The following is a 15160-nucleotide window of genomic DNA, read 5'->3' on the forward strand; positions in this document are numbered from 1 at the left end:
TCGCCGCTGGCGGTAAAATTCCATCTGCCGTACGGTGCTGCCATCTCTGGGACGTATTGACAATGAACGCGTCCTCATTTTAAAACAATGCGCATATTTCTATCTCTTTCCAGTCCGGAGAAAAAAAATCGGAGGCCTTAGAACTTGAATGCACCTCGTATATGGTCGTTGTGTACACAGCACTCCATGGAGTCGCCACTCAACTGTATTGTTGTGATAAAAGCGTGCGGGAAGCCAGTGAGCGAGCGTCATCGCTTGCGTAACTCGACGCGCTTCAAGGCCGCGCGTGTCAGACTGCTTTATAAGACGTGCCAAGTGCCCGTGCGGTGGGTCAGTGCCGTGCTGAGCCGCGGTGTGAAAGGCCGCAGACACAACCTGCAGCGGCGAGCTGGCTGTCCAGAGCAGCAACACTCTCTAGCACAACGTACGTATGCCTTTTATTTCGTCTCAACCTTTTCTCCCACTCTGGTTGGTAACGCTGCCATGTTTACACCAGAGAAAGAGATATGGCAACAGCTTCACCGTACACTCAAAGTTTCCTTTAAAGTGCAGAGCTGTCGTGCGCTAAATACCGTGCGGATATAATTAAAGTGCAGCTACTCATATAGGTCCAGTGTGCGCCGTAATTATCGTATGGTAGTGAAACTTCGTGGATAAGCTAAAGCGGAAGCGGTTTATGCTGGAAAACAAAATATCTACATCTACATACATACTCCGCAGTCCACCATTCGGTGTGTGTCAGAGGGTACCTATACCACAACTAGCATCTTCTCTCCCATTCACAAACAGAACGAGGGAAAAATGACTGCCTGTATGCCTCTGTACGAGCCCTAAACTCTCTTATCTTATCTTCGTGGTCTTTCCGCGAAATATAAGTTGGCGGCAATAAAACTGTACTGCAGTCAGCCTCAAATGCTGCTTCTCTAAATTACCTCAGTAGCGATTCACGAAAAGAACGCCTCCTTTCCTCCAGAGACTCCCACTCGAGTTCCTGAAGCATTTCCGTAACACTCTCGCTATGATCAAACCTACCAGTAACAAATCTAGCAGCCCGCCTCTGAATTGCTTCTATGTCCTCCCTCAATCCGACCTGATAGGGATCCCAAACGCTCGAGCAGTACTCAAGAATAAGTCGTGCTAGTGTTTTATAAGCGGTCCCTTTACAGATGAACCACATCTTCCCAAAATTCTACCAATGAACCGAAGACGACTATCCGCCTTCCCCACAACTGCCATTACACGCTTGTCCCACTTCATATCGCTCTGCAGTGTTACGCCCAAACATTTAATCGACGAGACTGTGTCAAGCGCTACACTACTAATGGAGTATTCAAACGTTACGGGATTCTTTTTCCTATTCATCTGCATTAATTTACATTATATTTAGAGTTAGCTGCCATTCTTTACATCAATCAAAAATCCTGTCCAAGTCATCCTTGTATCCGCCTACAGACGCTCAACGACGACACCTTCCTGTACACAAATAGTTCCAGTTGTGGCCACCAGGGGCAAATCTGACGCTGTACACTGTTTATGTGACGGTATGATATCCACGCTGTCATCTGACTAGCCGTAACATGAGGGAACAGTATGGCTATCGAGAAAAGCGACCGTACGCTGTTTGTCTATCTGTTTTTGTGTGAACGGCAGCAATTACAGTGCTGCATTGGGAGAGTACCGCCGACTGAAAGGTCTTAGGAGAGGTTCGATGTAATTTCTTGGTATAAAGAAGATGACAATAAAATTGTAAAATGCGGGTGAGCTTGGTGTAGCACCTGGAAGAGTCCTATCCCATTAGAAGTTACCGCTGTAGTTGCTGTTGGTGTAACTGACCATTCAGCACGTGATCTGAGTAGTGCAAGCGCTCGAGCAGTGTCACAACTATGGAAAGTGTTACGATCTGTTTTACACTGTTACCTGTACACGATCCAGGCGGTGCAGCAACTGAAACTTCATAATCCGCAGCAACGTTCCGAATTTGCTCTACGGTTTCTGGCACTGATCGAAGTTGATGAGATGTGGTCAGTCCATATTCTATGGAGTGACGAGGCACATTTTAAACTACAGGTACAGTGAAGACACAGAACTGGCATCGGACTCGCCTTGATATGACATTGTCGTGTGGATTCTCAAGCACCATTTCTCTATCCGTTGAAGAGAAAACACCCAGAGGGCGTGTCGAGGTTTACTGTGAGACCGCTTTGTAGAGCACGGGATTCCTGCTTTGGAAGATCGCAACTCTGTGGAAACTACTGTTTCATGCAAGACGGGGCAACACATGTCGCTCGCTCAGTGAAAGATCTGCTTAATGCAACCCTCTGCCGGCCGGTGTGGCCGAGCGGTTCTAGGCGCTTCAGTCTGGAACCGTGCGACGGCGACGGTCGCAGGTTCGAATCCTGTCTCGGGCATGGATGTGTGTGATGTCCTTAGGTTAGTTAGGTTTAAGTAGTTCTCAGTTCTAGGGGACTGATGACATCAGATGTTGAGTCCCATAGTGCTCAGAGCCATTTTTACAACCCTCTACGGTCATGTTATCTCCAGAGATTTTCCAGATGCATGGCCTGAAAGAGCATCTCGTGTGATCCACGTTTGTCTCTGCGGATATCTAAAAAACATGTGCCAGGGACACGACGATCTGCCCGACCTGAAGAACGATATAAAGGAACGCGCTGCTCGGATTCCACTGGAGCCTAATGAAACCTGACATCGTAAGGGAGGAGGCGGCGGTCTAAATGTGGTTTATTAAATAATTTTTTAGTAAAAAAAGAGCTTTCAATGCCTAGACGGCAATTTTCTTACGACAGAACACGATAACTACTTTCGGTTGTTATCTGCAATCGTCTTCAGATTATTCAAAATGTGAAAAAACGATGAATAAGCATTGAATAGCATTATTAGTCATTCAATGACACGCATTCGTAAATACCAAAACATTAACAGTATGTTGTTTAAAAATATCACCGTGAGGAAGCCAGATTGCACACCGTAATCTCAGAGGATCATTGTTCTGTAAGCCTGGTTACGGAACAGCTGAAAATTTTTGGAACCGTTTCATATACTGTTCTCATTATAGTACCTCCTACACTACTGCAAATAATGAGCTTCTGATTCAACTTTTACTCAATGAGTTGGATATTTTCCTGTATTACCGTCATCCTGCGAGCTTACGATTTACAACCTGGCTTGTTCACGGTGATGTTCTTAAACTGCGTACTGTTAATGTTTTGGTAGTTATGAATGCATGTTATTGCATGACTACAGCTAATGGTGCTCTCCAATGCTTATTCGGCGCTTTTTCGCATTTTGAACGATCATCGATGGCTGCACATGGCAACCGAAATTAGTTATCCTATTTCAATTGTGATTGCGGTGTAGGCATTAAAAGCTTTTTTACGTTAAAAATTAAAAAAAATTAATATTCCATTGGAACTGCCGTGAGAAACTGTTGATCATACGAGTATGCAGATGCAGCATCTCGTTGACGTCTCCGCTGCTCACATTGAACAAATTGTGTAAGGGGTGGTTAATAATAAAACCGACATCATGCCTTTCTCACCCATTTGACCTTTTCTGCCCATGTCCCATTCCTCATCCAATACATATGCAAACATTTCCATACATCTTTTTTGCATTCACAGCGCCAGATTTGCACCTGGTGGCCAAAATTAGAACTAATTTTTTTCCCTGCCTAAATCAGTTCTACATTAACGCATTAGAGTATTTACCAAGTTTCACTGCCATACAATAAATACAGACCACATTCGATCTCTGTGAGTATTTGTACTTCAGTCATAACTAACCGGTATCTAGCATCAGCTGAACGTTGATTGACAGTTTTCTACGGAAATACAGCGCGCACGCTATCACTTGGCTAACATATCTATTGAGCTTCCGTCGTTTCGCGAGATGACCCATTTGCACTCTCGGCTACAACCCACACATAACTTAGGCTGGTGTTGTACGAGAGCGAACAGAAGCAAAGAGAATTGTCTCAAACGGTTGGCAAGTGCGAGATAACTGCATTCTGTCATATTCGGTCCGCTTTCACTAGTGTTCCCTCGTGTTCTGCTAGATGTCGGTCTTTTAACAGACCATCAAAGAAAGGAAGCTCGCGTTTTCTCCGCTTCGGCGCGAGCTGCACGGAAAGCTTTCGTCTGCAGCCTTGTTGCAGAAAGTTGCGTTATCTATGGATCGCTAGCGGGATGAAAGCAGAGCTCACCATCTGCAGCATCGTCGACAGGACTGACTGCGCACCTTTGGTAAAGAGCCGAGTGGAGGGTCTGAATCAGAGGCTGAGACGCTTCTGCGACCGTGTGGGCTGCAGATTCCTCGACTTGCGCCATAGGGCCATGGACCTCAGTATGTGAAGTAAATTTCAACTTCATACGCCGACCCGTTTCTGAGAAAAAGAGTTCTGAAATGTTGGATAGGCAGACAAACATACAGACAAATGGACAACAAAGTGATCCTATATAGGTTCCATTTTTACTGATTCAGATATGGAACATTAAAAAAATTATGTCTGTTAAAATGTTACATAGCCGGCCGAAGTGGCCGTGCGGTTAAAGGCGCTGCAGTCTGGAACCGCAAGACCGCTACGGTCGCAGGTTCGAATCCTGCCTCGGGCATGGATGTTTGTGATGTCCTTAGGTTAGTTAGGTTTAACTAGTTCTAAGTTCTAGGGGACTAATGACCTTAGCAGTTGAGTCCCATAGTGCTCAGAGCCATTTGAACCATTTTTGAAAATGTTACATTGGAAAAAAAGTTGAACCCTCATCCTTCCACCCTGATGTACATATAAGGAAGGATGGAGAACCTCTGTATTGTGTCAAGGGGGAACGGATCAAAATGATTTCTTGAAGGACTGCGTGTAGGAAAATCATTAAATTAGCTGATGTCAAGATTAGATTGAATGCAACTACACCACCAGATAAACAATGCATCGCTGTGCAAAGGTCTGCAGCTCGTGGTCGAGTGGCCAGCATTATTGCCTCTGTATCACGGGGTCCTGTGTTCGAGTACCGGCGTCGGCAGGGATTTTATGTCCGGGGACTGGGTGTATGTGTTGTTCTCATCGTTTCATCACCATTCGAGAAAATGGCGAGGCTGGACAGTGAAAAAATTGGGAATTTGTACGGGCGCTGATGACCACGCCGTTGGGCTCCCCACATACCAAAAATCATCATCATTGTGCAAAGATGCGAAAGTATATTGTTCACGTTGAGAAGAATCCACTTTTCTCTAAACAATTCAAAATGAATCCACCTGGCGTGATTACATGTGCTACAGCATCATCAAACACAAAAGAGATTGTCCCATGTTCCTTAGAAAGGACCCCGAGACTCACGCCCCGTGCACGTGAAACAGATAACGTATCTCAGCAGGTTAACTTCCTTGTTTGTACCATAGGTGCGACCTTTGGGTTTCCAAAAGTGTGGAACACCAGCGCAATTTGCGATATCCTACGCTGATTTTGGGGACAGATGCGCCGGAAGGGATTCATCAATAAAATGGCACCTCTGACATGGCCTGGAATTTCCCGAGCTCGCATCCTGTAATATTGCATCATGTGAGCAAATCAGCCATCGTGTAACCCACAGTCGTTGTGAGATAACGGCCTGCGTGGCTCGGAGTGCATCAACGCCTCACGTGGCAGACCGCTTCTACAAAAAGACGCGCCAAGTGCCGGGGCGTGTGTCAATGCTACGCCTCGCTGCAGACAGCCGCAGACACACGTGTGGCGCCAGCGAGTCAGCTGCACAGCGGAGCAACACTGTCAGCGCAGCGTATGTACGTGTTTCATTTCATCTCAACTCATTTTCCCAGCCTGGTCAGTATAGCTGTCGTGTCTACACCCCAAAAAGAAAGATACAGCAGTAACATCAAAGTACACTGAAGTGTTCTTAAAAGTGGAGGGCTGTCCTGTGCTAAATACCTGTGGTGCGATTAAAATTACTTGATAGCTGACGTCTGTCACTTTGCCGCTGCAGTGTTTCCACATCTGCTGCCGGCTGCCACTAGGTTATAGCTGACACATACAGTACTGGCCAAAAATTGCTGCACCAAGAAGAAATACAGATGATAAACGGGTATTCATTGGACAAATATACTAGAACTGATATGTGATTACATTTTCACGCAATTTCGGTGCATAGATCTTGAGAAATCAGTACCCAGAACAACCACCTCTGGCCGTAATGACGGCCTCGATACACCTGGGCATTGAGTTAAACAGAGCGTGTACAGGTACAGCTGCCCATGCAGCTTCAACACGATACCACAGTTCATCAAGAGTGCTGACTGGCGTATTGATCCAGTTGCTCGGGCACCATTGGCCAGACGTTTTCAGTTGGTGACAGATCTGGAGAATGTGCTGGCCAGGGCAGCAGTCGAACATTTTCTGTATCCAGAAAGGCCCGCACAGAATCTGCAACGTGCGGTCGTGCATTATCCTGCTGAAAGGTAGGGGTTCGTAGGGCTCGAATGAAGGGTAGAGCCACGGGTCGTAACACATCTGAAATGTAACGTCCACTGTTCAAAGTGCCGTCAATACGAACAAGACGTCACCGAGACGTGTAAACCATACCATCACGCCAGGTGATACGCTAGTGTGGCGATGACGAATACACGCTTCCAATGTGCGTTCACCGCGATGTCGCCAAACACGGATGCGACTATCATGATGCTGTAAACACAACCTGGATTCATCCGAAAAAATGACGTTTTGCCATTCGTGCACCCAGGTTCGTCGTTGAGTACACCATCGCAGGCGCTCCTGTCTGTGATGCAGCGTCAAGGGTAACCGCAGCCGAGCTGATAGTCCATGTTGCTGCAAACGTCGTTGAAGTATTCGTGCAGATGGTTGTTCAAACTGTTCGTGCAGATGGTTGTTGTCTTGTAAACGTCCTCATCTGTTGACTCAGGGATAGAGCGTGACTGCACGATCCGCTACAGCCATGCGGATAAGATGCCTGTCATCTCGACTGCTAGTAATACGAGGCCGTTGGGACCCAGCACGGCGTTCCGTATTACCCTCCTGAACCCACCGATTCCATATTCTGCTAACAGTCATTGGAGCTCGACCACCGCGAGCAGCGATGTCGCGATACGATAAACCGCAATCGCGATAGTCTACAATCCGACCTTTATCAAAGTCGGAAATGTGATGGTACGCGTTTCTCCTCCTTACACGAGGCATCACAACAACGTTTCACCAGGCAACGCCGGTCAACTGCTGTTTGTGTATGAGAAATCGGTTGGAAACTTTCCTCATGTCAGCACGTTGTAGGTGTCGCCACGGGCGCCAACATTGTGTGAATGCTCTGAAAAGCTAATCATTTGCATATCACAGCATCTTCTTCCTGTCGGTTAAATTTCGCGTCTGTAGCACGTCATCTTCTTGGTGTAGCAATTTTAATGGCCAGTAGTGTTCACGGTTTGTCACTTCACAGGTGCTGTTAATGTATCCATGTTGGAAGTGGCGGCTGGCAGGTATGGCGGAGATGGTAGCTGCTCTGTCGGCAGTTCGTTTTAAGTGACCAATGACTGAACTGCAGCAGACGACAGCATGTCGTAGCCCTGAATTTAAATTGATGTCCTAACCTCATAATGAGCAAACTATACGAGAAAACGCAGAGCTGCGGGAGAACTAAAATCACGAGCGCTTTGCTCACGGCATTTAAGGCTAACCTCTACTCAGTTTCAGCGTTCAAATCAAACTGCTTCTCGCTTCATTGGTTACCTGAAACTATCCTCACACTGGCTACACGGGATGCCCCGTTACCAACTGATGAGCAGTTCTGGTTTACACTTGGCACCAGATTATAGACGACACAAGCAGATTCCAAAAGAAAAAAGAATGATAGGAAGAAAAATAAGAGCAAATGAAAAAGTCAATACAATTATGAAAATGACACGGCATAGTATTGGAAATAAAGAAAATGCATGTAAACCAATCAATTGAATAAAATAATAAAAGTCTCTTGATCAGATTTACAAAAACAAAAAATTTCGATGAGATTCGAACCTACGATCTCCGACAAGTCAGGTTTCTGTGCTAGCTATACCCTTACACTGAAAAAGGCTGTTGGTCTTCTGACTCAAATGACCCAATCACAACGACTAATTGCCAACTTTGAAATATTGGGCATCACGCAATGTTGTGCGAAGCTCATCTAATGTAATCTGATTTCAGTGATTATAATAACGGTGTATGTGATGCTGAATCGCGTCTTATGTGGTAGGATCCAGTAGTGTTTGGTTAGTACTATGTATGAAACTTATGTATTTCGGTAGCATCGTTGTGTGTTTGTGCCGTTTTTGGTGTTGTTATCATGTGTGAATATAATGGTCAGACACAGGATTCGGGATTCACGCACATCAAGAAAGAAAGCCGGACAAAGAATTGGGAGTGAACTGGTTAATTGTTGTGGCAGTTTGGCAACGGCGAGCGGTTTGGGCTTGACCTCGAGTTCTCTGATTGGAGGAAACCAGCTCCAACACGTGAAGTGCTGCCAAATGTCATGTAATTTTAATCGGGCTATAGTATTCACTGGCAGGTTTCTACGGAAATACAATGCGCTCACTATCACCTGATGAATATTTCTTGAGAGTTCCGTGGCGTCGTGCGAAGATCCATTCGCAGCCTCGGTTGGAACCCATGCGCACTTCAGTCCCGTGTTGCACCGGAGCGAACCAAGGAACCAGAGTTCTCTAACAGTAGGCAAGCACGAGCCAACTGCATCCGGTCGTATTCGACTCGACTGCGCTAGTGTTTCCTGGTGTTCCGCTGGTTTTGCAAACCATGAAAGGAAATTCGCGTCCTCTCCGATTCAGCGCTAGCTGTACGGAAAGCTTTCGTCTGAAGTCCTGTCTAATTTTGTTTCTGCCGTGAGTTACGTGAACTGTGGAATGATCTGAAGAGAATGTAATGTCAGCAGGCAGAAGAATATAGATATCGTAAGTGCTTCTGGGATCCAAAAGATCCATGTCACACATGCAAAGGGAAAAGAAATATAACTAGTAGAAAACTGTTGAAGCACCCAACTGTGAACATGAGAAACGGTTAAAGTCATTAGGTGCTTGCATTAGGTAGAACGGTGTGAATAAGACCGAGTTTCGTGCTTATTTTTATTAAGAAGGAAAACCACAATAAATTTCCTCTGTAGTAAACGAACGCCGGTTGAAATTTAAAAAAATATACCAAGGATCTGATCATTCTCGTAGCTTACGGTCATGGTAGCTGTAATTACAAGCGGTCTAAGGCTCTGCAGTCATGGACAGTGCGGCTGGTCCCGGCGGAGGTTCGAGTCCTCCCTCGGGCATGGGTGTGTGTGTTTGTCCTTAGGATAATTTAGGTTAAGTAGTCTGTAAGCTTAGGGACTGATGACCTTAGCAGTTAAGTCCCATAAGATTTCACACACATTTGAACACTTTTTTATAATTACATGGCTAATCTATCACTGTTATATTAGACATTTTGGGTGATAAATAAAAATTGTTTACCCGGAGTCCGCTATCTGCTCTGTAATAAACTGTACTAATTCAGTCCAAAATGTAATCTATTAAAAAGAAGAAATAGAAGTTAAAACGGCGGGTTTAATGCTTGAGATGTTCTACATAGTCCCCCCCCCCCCCCACACACACACACACTTAAGTAAAATGAACAGAACGTTCATACAACCATGTGAAACTCATAGAAATCATTCTTTGTTGTTCAGCATTGGCTGGAATGTCGGTTATGTCATCAAAATGTGACGCCTCATGTGAAATTCTGCGCTTTATCGTTTTGTGGTAGGTTCGTATTGATGGCACCAAGTCGGATCGCTCGTAACGGTTTTCTTTTTTTCAGAAAAGAAGTGTCCGCGTTTTACAAACAGTCAAGTCGCGGGAGGCATCCAAGCGATGTTGTTCTTCTTCGGGAGTCAAGCGCGGGGAAAATCTTAGCACATATCTTTCTCTTCTTCAAATCATTCTGGAGAATGTTTTGAACATCTGATTTAGATATGTTCCTTCATTATAATTTGTGACACAGTAGCGTTGACACCACAAGGTCGCACGAACCATTACTTAACACTGCCCGATCGAACGCGTATCTACTGCTCGCAGCTCCAACTTAAAGCTGCCACACTAGCTACTGCGCTGACGTCGCTTGTATGCCAGAAACAAAATCACTATTGGAATTCTTGGATGGGTTGTGTATAACCGATGTTATCAAGTAGCCTATGAACATTTCACATTTCATTACTGACATTTTATTGACATTGTGTTTCTTATATGTTAATAAAATCTTTGATGTGATTCGCATATATAAGGGGCAGTGAGGTGAAAAGGAGGCAGACGGGGGAAAAACGTATGTGAACTGTTTATTATTTCAAAACGAATCGCCATTTAAATAGATTTGTCCCACTATGACACAAGATGGGCAATGCGTTGATGGAAAAATATTTGCTATTGCTTACGAAATTGTGATTGTACCCAGCCGTGTAAACCTTCGTCCAAAGTAAATGGACGGCCACAAATCTCTTTATTCCTGGTTCCAAAAATATTAAGGCAATCACTTGGGGAGGGATCGGGACTGTTTGCAGTATTTATAAGGGCTTGCCAACGAAACGTCTGCAGCGTTGTCGAAGCAAACCACACGCCCGCTCCGGGAAAGTCATGATGACCTTTTCCTTTGACTACAAGCGTCTGTTCCTCATCGACTTTCTTTCTGGAATACGGCGCCATAATTAACGCACACCCTAACGTGGACACTTTCCATTAATTGAAGCGTGGCACCAAGTCCAAATGACAAGAAATGTCGACGGACCTCATCACTCTGTTGCAGGACAGTGCCCACCCACATGCCGCCAAAGTTGTTCTAACTATGCTGCAGGAGTTTCGCTTGGAAGCCCTTATACATCCTTCACACAGTCGCGATCTCTCCCCATACGATTTCCAAGACATTCTTGGCCGTTCATTTTCTTTGGACAAAGAGGTACACATATGTGTACAATCACGGTTATGTAGGCAATTGCAAACATTTTGCCATGAAGGCCCTATCGGTCTTGTTTCACAGTAGAATAAATCCATTAACTAAAAGTTATGGCGATTACTTTTCGAGTAATAAATAGTTTACATACTTCATCTGTCTCGTTTTCATTTAACGGCCCTTATATCACAGCAGACATCAGAAGCTATCTAAGATAACGGTACAGTTGCTATTGAAATACGAAACAATCACAAACACAATGTCTTCAGTTGTCTAGAGTGTGCTTGGCAACCCTTCTCCAAGTTGTTTGTCGTCGGTAATTAGTGTCGAACTTCTAAATTTTTCCGCAATTGTAATGAAAAGCTCGCGAAAATCAACAAACGTATGTCAATGTAGTGAAACATTCCAGAAAGGACTGGAGATCTGTTTCTGTGATAAGGGCGCTACTTCCAAGCATTTCACGCTTGCGTAAAATTTCTGCAAACTGTTTTGTTTGTTTACTGGCTCGTATTATTTTCGTGTGTATATGTGTTGTAATGTGAACGTTCTTTTAACCGAATAACGGAAGTGGTATGCTTATGTAAATGCTATCTGATGAAAAGAGTTAGAAAATCCATGCGAAATTACGTAACTGTATTCCAAGTAAATTTTACTAGAAATTATTAGAAAGACTATAACTGTATACTAAAGAAGCTATCCTGAGCAACTTTTATTGCGCAGTGCAGAGAAAAGTGCAACAATACGTGACGTAACAGTACGACTCTTGCAGTTGTAACACACGAAACTAACAGACCAAAAACCCTGCATAAAATTACAAACTGAACTTTGAAACAATAAATGCAAATATTGCTTCTGTTAGAATGCGCTGCAAATTTACGTACACAGACTAACCAAGCAAAATTCGAAGTGTTAAATGATACACACACCAAGATGTAACACTGCACTTTAAGAGTAAGAATGTTTGATAAAGAAGTGAGGACTGAATTAAACTTTAACTGTTGTGACCCTGATAATTTGCAGTGCAATGCGTGACTGTCGAGACTCTTACTGTGTTCTAACATCGATGTTAAATTGGCGCTAACAAACTTTCGTAACTTTCCTTGTGGCAACGGAAAGTCGCTACTGCTCGAAAGTGATATATGTCAGAAATCAGCTAAATAAAACCTTGTCCAAGTGCAACGCAAGCAAAAGCAGCTGTGCTAAGCCCATCATACTTCAAACTTTAAGTAACGGTGTTCCAATGAGTGCAATGGGGTGACACTCGATTACAAAATAACTTTAGTAAGGGGACGGTGAAAGAAACGGAACCTACTGAATGATATAAAAGAGACTAGCATTTAAAAACTGCATGTTAAAACTGACATTTAACGATTACAACAATCTTTACAAAATTCACTTTTGACCAAAATTATAGCTCTACCACGTAACTCGTTAATGAAATGACTGAGTGCAAACCACGTAAGTAGATAATCTTGTTTAGTCTCGTCTCGACGCTCAGACTAACCGAACCCTATCAGTAAACAAAAATCGTACCGAAAATTTGCCATTCTCAAGCTCAACATAAATTACACGCGAGCAAGCAGTGCAGCGACAACAATAGCTAAATGTTTTCACATTTCCATAATCAATCTTTACAAAGCCATATTTTCAAAAATCAACATCCTCTGTGTTTGCGTCTCTGTGCACATCCCTCTCAGCTTTGTGACCAACACATACTCTACGATACTACACTGGCAACGGCAATACTACAGACAACTAAAAATCACATTGCTTGTGCTCAGAACCTTTGTGGCATACTATATCGACTGTTAAAGACTTTTTTCTGAAAAATATCCAGTGTATAACTCTGAAGTATCTCTCATTACCTTACAATTCTGGCCCCCAAAATCTTCTTTTCCTACATCATTTTGCCTTGTTCTTCAGAAACAATGAGCTCTCCATGGAAAATAGTGGTGTCTTCGAACGAAAATCATCAGGTTACATCGCCAACAGTCTTCATAAGAAATCACCAAAAGTTGTGTCAGTATCATGAGTTAAGAAGTCTTGTTACCTTATATAAAGATAAAAGCAAATTTTGGGATATCACTATCATACAAATACTCCGTCGACCGTCTGCAAGAAGCTAGGCAAGCAGTAAGTGCAGGTAACTTGGCATAAGCTTTAATTAGATCTCAGCATGTCATTCTCGTTCCTTTAACACCAACAATTAGCTAACGGATGGCTTCGTGCTCCGATATGACACATCTCCAGCCCAGCTAGGAAGCCGGAAGCTAATTAAGCAGAACGCTCACCCTTGTAAGAGATCGCCCGTTCAGATACTGGTAGGATTTCCACACTGAAAAAAGTAACTTTGTTGATCATAAAGGATTATGAGCTGCCGACTTCTACATGTTAGAGGCTTTAAAACACCACCTCCGCCACACGGGACATAGGACTTTCTCTCTGCACCCGCAGATCTTAAACTGCTTTTTGGAACTGTTTTACGTCCAGACATTTGAGCTCTTCAGAGCTAGGAGTAGGACACAGGCAGTTTCATTGGCCATTTTCTGTTCACGCTGATAGCACTCCTTTGCAAAGTGCTGCTTCCTGCCAGAGCTTTCTAGAAATTTATTTTCAACAGTTTCTGGGAAACAGCTGTCATAATGAGGAAGCCACTGTGTCTTTAGCAAGTCTGGCAGCTCGCTATACGATCCATTGAGAAGGATTATGGAAAGACTGACGTATCATCTCCAGGTTAGACGAAAGCCTCATCCCCACACAATGGAACTGAATCTCAATCCATAGTAGCCAGGCAGACGAGCTGCCAGGCACCAGGAATAATATACAGTTTGTGTAAAAAAAGTGTCACACATGCCTACAGGAGGGAATATTGATTGAAACTAGAAGAAAATCATATAGAAGGTGATTCAGCTGGCCCTGCCTATGAGTTTTATGCAGCATCTAATACTTTCAAAAACCGCACACCAGATTTCCATATTCTCTTGCTCATTATGCACATACTATTAGTGATACAGAAAAAGTGAACAGGATCTTTTTTTGTATAGAATTTGTTTTGTATAGAATTTAATTTTGTACTGGGATACGTTTTCGCTGGAGACCATGTTTTCAAGCTATTGAAGAAAAATGCGTTTGAAGGTCAGTTTTGTACGTCTTTCTTGAATAACTCGAAAACAGCAGCTCTGTTGGAAATGTACCCCAACACAAAATTTAACTCCGTTAAATTTCCTACAAAAAGGTCCTACTCATTTTTTTCTGTAGGACTAATAGTCTGCATGTAGCGAACGAGAGAACATAAAAACCTTGCGTATGATATTTGAAGGCGTTGCAGGTTGCATAAAACCCAGCGATATGAGCATCTGAATCACCTTGTACAATACGTCTCGAGTCAACTTCCCTTTCTCTCAAGACACACTAATCGTACAGGAATCGATGAGGTGTCGTTAGAAAGGTTTTTAAACCGGCTTCTGACATTGCATACCGATTGTGCGCTAAAACGTATTATTTGACGAAAATGTTAACATATAAGAGACTTTTAACAATCACAGGCAAAAGAGCGTCATGGATGCCCAGCTTCATACCTGTATTTTACGAAGCTAGTGACAAGTAAGAGACTCCCTTTTCATATTATTTTGTTACAAGTACCATTTTATTTGTTTTAAAGTACTTATTAACTGAATACGTTGCACACAGCATTGTTGTAGATGATAATCGTGACCACGGCGGTAGTCTATTATCTCTACCCGTCGTACAAGCTGACTTTTGTGAACGAATATACCTTCCGAAACAGCAAATGTATTTTTCCTTGTCGCCTTGAATTGTAACTTACCTATTGCTACTACAGCCTAAAGTGCTTACTGTAACGGAAAATGTTTGTTGATTTAAAGTTACAGATTATGTAGCTCTACTGACAGTTCCTGATCTCAGCCCGTTGTACAAACTGGGACAAAGATTCCGAATGAAAAACATTTTTGCACACAAGGATGTGTCATAAAATCATGTTTATTAGTTCACGTCGTTCGGTTCAGTTTTAAAGATGTTTTCTATTCATTCACACAGCTACCCTTATCCCAACGACTATACTTGTTCCAGACACTGTCCTTATTTAAAACTATAAAAGTGCGAAAGCTTCGCATGGGTCTCCCGTTTTCCTATAACGATTTGTTGAGAAACCAGTACCTGTAGAGAGAT

General features: G+C 43.4%; 1 protein-coding gene across 1 annotated transcript in view; it reads left to right on the forward strand.

The window, feature by feature from the left end:
- Positions 1-340: 340 nt before the first annotated feature.
- LOC126177153 (UDP-glucosyltransferase 2-like) overlaps positions 341-15160 on the forward strand; it is a 115385-nt gene continuing 100565 nt past the window's right edge. Inside the window, exon 1 of the mRNA XM_049924429.1 lies at positions 341-424. The gene's annotated coding sequence lies outside the window, so the exon portion shown is untranslated. The remainder of the gene's footprint in view (positions 425-15160) is intronic.

Source organism: Schistocerca cancellata, chromosome 3 (genome assembly GCF_023864275.1).
Source record: "Schistocerca cancellata isolate TAMUIC-IGC-003103 chromosome 3, iqSchCanc2.1, whole genome shotgun sequence".
NCBI classification, from domain to species: Eukaryota; Metazoa; Arthropoda; class Insecta; order Orthoptera; family Acrididae; genus Schistocerca; species Schistocerca cancellata.